At 42.0% G+C, this 7,385-nt stretch overlaps 1 long non-coding RNA gene across 1 annotated transcript in view; it reads right to left on the reverse strand.

The window, feature by feature from the left end:
• Positions 1-4,702, reverse strand: part of LOC109312017 — a 4,987-nt gene extending 285 nt beyond the window's left edge. Inside the window, exons 1-2 of the long non-coding RNA XR_002101687.1 lie at positions 4,562-4,702; positions 2,849-2,921 (exon numbers count right to left, since the gene is read on the reverse strand). This is a non-coding gene — a long non-coding RNA (uncharacterized LOC109312017). The remainder of the gene's footprint in view (positions 1-2,848; positions 2,922-4,561) is intronic.
• Between the last annotated feature and the right edge of the window lie 2,683 nt (positions 4,703-7,385).

Raw genomic sequence — 7,385 nt, forward strand, 5'->3', positions numbered from 1 at the left:
CCTCGAAGCACCATTCCTGGAGCCGCCAGTTGGTCTCCGCGATGCACGTTTCATGCCGTCTGCCTTGTCCACTCACTGGCAGGATAGAAGAGAAAACCACCTGTGCGCCCATCTCCTTCAGCACGCACCCCAGAGCTTGGTAGTCCTCCACCAGGCAATCAGGGCTCCTCCTGGCCGCATCGTTAGTACCCACATGGGCTAGGACCACAGGGTAATAATCGGTGGGCTGGATTATGGTCTGGAGCATCCCTTTCACATCTTGAATCCTCGCTCCAGGTAGGCAGTATACCTTGCGTGCCGAGGGGTCTCGGTGACAGATAGGACCCTCCGTACCTCTCAGGATGGAGTCACCAATGACGATCACGCGACGCTTCTTCCTCCTGGCCTTCTTGCCTCGTTCAGCTTGCACGGGACGTGGTGTGCGTGGAGTTGCCTCCCCCCCAGTTTCGTCCTCTCCGTCCTTCTCCTCCAGGGCTGCCAGAGCTTCGTACCTGTTCTCCAGCCGGACTGTAGGAACTGGTCCTGCCATGTCTCAAGCAGCCCTGGCACGGGAGGTGACCATCTGCCACTTAGCAGTGGAGGGCTTATCTTGAGGTGCATCCTCCTTGATCGTACAACCCTGCAGGGAATGAAAATAGCTGTCAATTTCCTCCTCTGCCTCCCTGATTCCCCTCAGCCTGCTAACCTCCTCCAGGAGCTCCCTCACCTGTGCCTCCAGGGCCCTAAGTCCCTGCCCCCAGTCCCTTCCCCCCCAGGCCTTGCTGGGCAGCTCCCGCAGGCCAGGGGGTTGGGGGACGCCAGCCCCCCCGCGGGCTCCGTCTGGGTGGAGGCCTCAGACAAGCCCTGGGAAGGCCACGCCCCCCAGGCAGGGTCCCTGGTAGCACTCCGTGTCGACACCATCGTAGGAGTTCCTAGCTGAGTTTGGGTCCTCTGGCCCATGCTAACAAGAGTCGGTCTCTCGGCCCCTCCTGCTCCCCCTCCGGCGCGAACGCCGGCGCAAACACCGGCACGCTTTTACAGACCGCGCCTGTTTGCGCGCTCTGTTCGCACGGCTCCCTACCAGCTCAGCTAAGAGGGATCCGGGGGGCTTTCCCTCCGGATCCGGCTCAGCTGCGTCGGTTCCTCTGCCCCACTTACCTTAGGGGGATCAGCTGCTGCTGCCCCCGCTGCTGCTCCGCTCGCCTCTGCTGCTCTAGCCTCTGCTCCGGGTCAGGTAAGGGGGCACACGTGTGCGCAAGACACACGTGTGCCTGTGTCCTTACTCTCCCCGCTGCTCCTAGCTCCCTGTTTCAGAACTTAGTCTTATTATATTTTTTTTAAAGAAAAGTCCTATATTTATCCACTATTTCTGTAAAATAATTACTAAGACTTTTTTTTCTTAGTCTGCTGAAGTGAGTAGCCAGTGTATTAGCTTGGCGCATTACTCTCCAATGAACTTCCCCGATGGAGAAAGCCAGTAATCAACATCCCCTGGAAGAAGATTGGTCTGAGAAGGTTTTTATCTCTCTCCATAAGCAGGAACAAAGGAGAGCTCCTAGGGGCTAAAGTGTCCATGTCTTACAATCCTGAAGTGTGATTCCAATACAGTGACTTTCAAATTCTGGGACAGGTCAATAATGGCAGACAAGAAACAGCCAATATGCAGTCACCCTTTTAGGGCCAAGCTGATAGCCCATTAAGGTATGTGATAGACTGGTATATGACTAAGGTGAGTTTTTTTAGCTTTATAAAAAATGTTCTAAACAAAAGTAATGGGTAATTTCTTTTCAATTAATACATTTTAGTATTGGGATTCCATCTTATGCCTCTTTGAAAGTTCCCTTTATCTGACCACGGTTATGTGTACTTTAAACCCACCCCTTAGTCCCATGAAATCATGTTCATTAGAAATGATCTGCATTCTTTAATGTGAATAAGCATAATATTTTATATGAAGTCCTGGACAGATTGTGGTTTGAGAAACAAGAAGTCACATGGTTATTGCAGGGAAAGGTGAAAATGAAAACTCTGGAAACAGTAATGCATTAATACAGAAATGTCTTTTACTGAACCGTTTCCTTGATCAATACAATTTCTGGACAAAAAAAGTTCTTAGTTTTCAGTCATCTTCTCATTTATATTCTCTTCACACAAAGTCTTTTTAATGAGAACATTTGGATTGAATAAAAACCAATCCAGAGAAACTGCTGGGTTGAAAAATAAAACACACATTCATAGAAGAGCAATAATTAGAACAGTGCATAGGAAAACAAAACAAAAATTAAATGCTTACATTCTTGGCATAGCTAAAGGAGTAATGCAGAAATAATAATCAAATGCATTTTATAGCAAGAAACTGGTACTACACTACTCATCAGAAGACATAGCAAATTCCACTCTCTAGATGTGGATAACTATACCTATAGTTCTTAAAAGGCCAAACAAAAAATAAAACTACTAGGAATGACTAATCTGGTTTCATGGTGCTATATGTGCATCAGCAGTAGTACCAGCAATAGATATAAATTACCTAGCCCATAACCAGACCAGGACATCCACACAAGACAATTGATTTCTATATAGCTTCTTTCATTCATGGTAGTACAAAAAGCTCTTCAGAGAGCATCAAAAAGACAAGAACATTTTAAAACTGAGATTTAAAGAAGGAAAACAGAGAGAGGGAACATTACAAATAAAAGAGGCACGATACCAAGTGGGAGCTGAAAGGCAGCTAAGAGCACAGGAGTTCCATGAATGATCAGACCTCCAGAGCCAAGTTAAACTAAAAGCAGGCAGAAGGTAGAGCAGCATGGCACTTCAGAGACTAACTGGTTCAGAAAGGCGTGAGATTTCATAGGCAACAGCCTACTTTGTCAGAATGTCAGGGGGAGAGGTACTCTTCTTTTGAAGTTCCTGATGTTGAACTAACTACCCACCAATAACTGGAAAAATGGAGAGACCTTTGGATCAAAATTGGATCAAACCTCATGCATGAGGTGATATCTTTTATTAAACCAACTAGATATTTGCAAGCAAATGAGTTTATTTATTTGCAAGCTTTTAGGCACATTCACCCTTCATCAGGCATAGTAGGGAGCAGATTGTAAAAGTTCTCCTCAGTAGAAATGAAAATTCGTATTTTATTTAATGTTTATTTAATATTTTAAATGGGATAAATACATAAAAAAAGTGAATGGGGAAGAGGGGTAAGGGATTTCAGGGTCAATCCTGCAGAGTACTCTGGACTCAGCTAATAAACATGAACTTCCCACTAAGGTCAGTATATCGACTCAGATGCTTAAAATTAAGAACATAAGTACTATAGGTTGATGGTAGTCTTATGCAGAGTTTCGAATATGGAGTATACACGGTGGTTTGGCTAGGGCTGGTCCTGCCTCAGGCAGGGGGTTGAACTAGATGACCTCTGGAGGTCCCTTCAAGCCCTACTTTGCTGTGATTCTATGAACTTTACAAGTACTATGTACTATTTAAGATTCCCACAGTAAGAAAGAAAATTATTTGGTCATTTTATTCAAGTCCCATTAACATTTAGTAGTTAAGGATTAAGAGGATCATAAAATGGGAAAACTTCAATAGTCAAAAGAATTAAGAAATGTATGGATAAAGATTTCAGTAGAGGCATAACAAGAACTCTCTTCAGATAAAGAGGGGGAAAATAATTTGCCTTCAATGAAGGCAAATTAACTTTTCAGACTATTTTAGGCATGATCAAGGCTTCAGTTATACAATATTCAGAAGTGACAACAAGATTAATAGAGATACTAAAAGAATAACTCTATTTATAATCCAGGCATAACCCCCAGAAAACAAGAACAAGGAAAGGGGGGAGCTACCATTTAAGCGGAAATGCAGAAGATTTCAAATTTTAAAAGCAATTTAAAAAAAAATCCAAAAACATTTTGAGGAACAAAACAGTGAAATGGAATAAGTATAACACACATATAGACCGTCAAATGGTACATCTGTGTTTGTGTCCAGCAGCTACTGGTATATGCATTCACATCCATTCTCTAGTCATACATACATACATTTTCAAACCAGATGCATTGAAATAGCAAGGTTACAGTGACTGTGCAAAGAACTGCAATGAAGCAATATACAAAAAATACTGCAAGAAAAAAAAATGTTACGCAGGAGAATGTGACCTAAACATTAATTCTGCAAACTCCATCAAAAACTCTGAGCAAAAAAGCACATTTAACGCTCTTTACAAAACCAATCCATATTTGTACACAAGTTCAGTGGTGTAATGTAACTACCAATCCAAGTGGGCAAGGTAGAAAAATACTTGGCTTTCCAGAAAAAAACTATGGGTTCAGTGAACAATTTCACAGCTCTAGAGTAGCCATGCATGCTGGCAAGAGTAGAGCAGTGAAAAGTGGGATACAATGAGAAAAAGGAAGCAAAACTTAAGATTCTTAAAGTAAGATGCCTATCCTCAGTACATCAGTATAAATAACTTAGTGGCAGCATCATCTACCTGCTAGTTACATTACTTTATGCTAGGAAAATAAAGGAAAATGGTATTCAAGTCACAGACAAAGAAAAATGAAACACTTACTGTATCTGCATTATCTGGACAGGTCTATCACAAAAAGGTAGACAGAATCATCAGAGAAATATGATCATGGGAGCAATTAGAGATCTATGCCCATTATTTGAGTATGCTCTGGAATAAAATATAACACAGCTTAGCATTAGAATGGATATTCTCTTTAGTGAAAGTGTTTGCTAATGAAGCCAAACCAGCCAGCCCTGCATACTCAATGAGTAATGCAGAGAAGTTGGAAAAGGTTTCTAAACAGACAATGAAAAAAAGAAAACAGATCAAACTGATTTGTGAGCGGTTAAATTGGGATATGCATAACTCAGTCCTCCCTGGCAGAGCCCCAGGGATGAGTTAGGATTCCAAGAATGATGCATACAAAAAAGACGACTGAAAAACAACAGCTGAAATTTTGGAAACAAACGCATGCCTGTCACATACAGAACTGAGAACAGGTTGTTTTTATTAAAGCTTTCAGAAGATAAAAATCATAACACAGGCAAGTCTAGAAGCAAACTAATGAGTCTTCCTCGGTGTATTCGATTTTAGCAACACTTCATGTTTCACTGCATGTATGTGCACGCAAATGCACACTCAGATCTCCCCTCCTCTTTCTCTCTCACATGTATAACTATAGAGAGGCATAATTTTGCTCCAGTTGCTTACAAGTGAGATCAATGCAACAGCCACTTAACTTAGATCTAAAGAAGCAAATGAAAAAAGAAATGGATTTAATCACACCTCTGGGTTCATGGGAGACCTTGCAGTTAAATAGATACTTAAGTTTTCTCCGTGTGAGGATTTATTTATTCATTGTATTTTGCAAGTTATAATGGATGTAATTAGGAAAGGTGCACAGAGAAGCAGCAGGCCAAATTTGCCTTATTTTATGGCATGCTGTGAACAGAAAGAAAGGAGAAAATAGGGGGCACAATAAACAGTCCTGGGGCCAATGCAGCCTTTCAGGCAATCCCAGTGGCTCATCAGAATTCTTAATTAGAAATGGGCGTGAAACAGTTAGTCTTGTCTCTCACAGCCTGGCGCTCTGTAGAAGCCTGCATGTGCAGTCTGGTTTCCTTGCAAATGTGCTGAGGGTTTACATCCAGCCAGTAGATCCCACTAGTGGCAGCCTCAGCTGGAAAATATGCCTTGCAAATGGACCCCAGTAAAATTTAAATTGGACACCTGTTGAGAACAAGGGAAGTGACCCTTTGTAATTATAATTTCTATCTCATCACTTCTGATTAGCAGTCACTAATAATGACAACAGTCAATTTGAACCCTGCTGTGCAGGGAGCAAGGAAACCAGGTTGAACAGTATGGGTAAGAGATCAACCAACACAGAAGGATCTGAGATTACTAGAAGAATGTAATTTGCTGCTTTTTTATTCCTGCAGCATGCAGCTTGAAATGTTGCCTTGTGTTACTATAAAGTTTTATGACAGCACAAAGCCCAAGCAAACAGACATCAATGCCCCTTGTCAAAACCACAAGCCTAAGCAATATATGTTGCATCAATTTACGTTTGCAGTGGACATCTGTTTGCTTTCAGGGGGAAGAGCTAAGAATTTCCAGAGTATGTAGGATCTGGTCCCTGAAGCCCTAGGAATACCTGCCTAGGTTCCCCAATTTGGGAAACCCCAGGTGTGTATCATACATCCCACTTGCAGAGATACATGCCCAAGGAATCCCCAGGTGCCCCTTGGGTTAGCGGAGAAATCTGGGGTTTCTTCATGTACAGAAGGGTGCGGATGGGATGCATTCTGGCACAACTCATCTGTTTCATTTGGCAACGTCTGTTTATACTCTGTCACACCTGCATATTCATATTATAAGTATAGCAGAGCTATTCCAACCTTAACATGGGTTTATTCAGGGTTAAATTTACAATTATTTACCTTGCTTTTATCATTCCAGGAGCACACAGATGTAGCAGTTATATCATAATAGCTGCTGGGGATCCCACCAGCAACACCTCCTCCCACTATAAAGCAGTTAAATTATTTGTCCATAGTCTTGCAGAGCCTCTATTTCTAAGTCAGCATTAATGAAACTTTTGTGTTCAACCGTTCTTCATATCCCACTTTATGCATTATTTATGCTTATATGTTTATTCGGGATAGATTCAAAATAAACCTAGTCAAGCAAGCCTAGAAGGCAAACTTCATTGTGATGCACCACAGCATCCCAGCCAATGAAGAAACTCCAGACACTATCAAACTGACATTTCATTGGTGACTAAAGTTTTAATAAGCATCAAAAGGGAAGTGAGGTGTTCCAGCCATAGGCCATAGTGGATAATTCAGTGTATAAAATATTCCATTCATTCATTAAAAAATGTCAGAAATACCTACAATTTCTATGGGAGGACAAAAAAGCGAGAGAGAGAGAGAAGGCTGCAGAGAGGTGACTAGTGACCCAAATATATATTTTTTATAGATCATCAATTTTAAAGCCAAGAGGAGCCATTACAAGAATCTAGTATGACCTGCAAAGCAAAGGCCAAAGACCCTTATTGTATAGTTAACTTTCCAGAGCCCACAGATGAGACAGACTCTTGCTGTGCTACATACTGCACGAAATATTTTTACTTTTTCAGGTTTCATACCTATTTATAGGTGCTCATCCTGTTCTCTGAACACGTATCCCATACAGTAAGGTCCACCACCCATAATAATATACATATTGACCTATTACAAAAGCAGCTGAGAAAGGAAAGAGAGGAATAAGTGTGCCCAGGAATAAGTATAGCCTAACAGATCTGAGTTAGCAGATCAGTGTTGGGGAAAACAGGTTCCAGACAGACAGAAGATAGGGATGTCCACCCATACCTCAGTTC

This window comes from Crocodylus porosus, unplaced genomic scaffold, assembly GCF_001723895.1.
Source record: "Crocodylus porosus isolate Cpor-Errol unplaced genomic scaffold, CroPor_comp1, whole genome shotgun sequence".
NCBI classification, from domain to species: Eukaryota; Metazoa; Chordata; order Crocodylia; family Crocodylidae; genus Crocodylus; species Crocodylus porosus.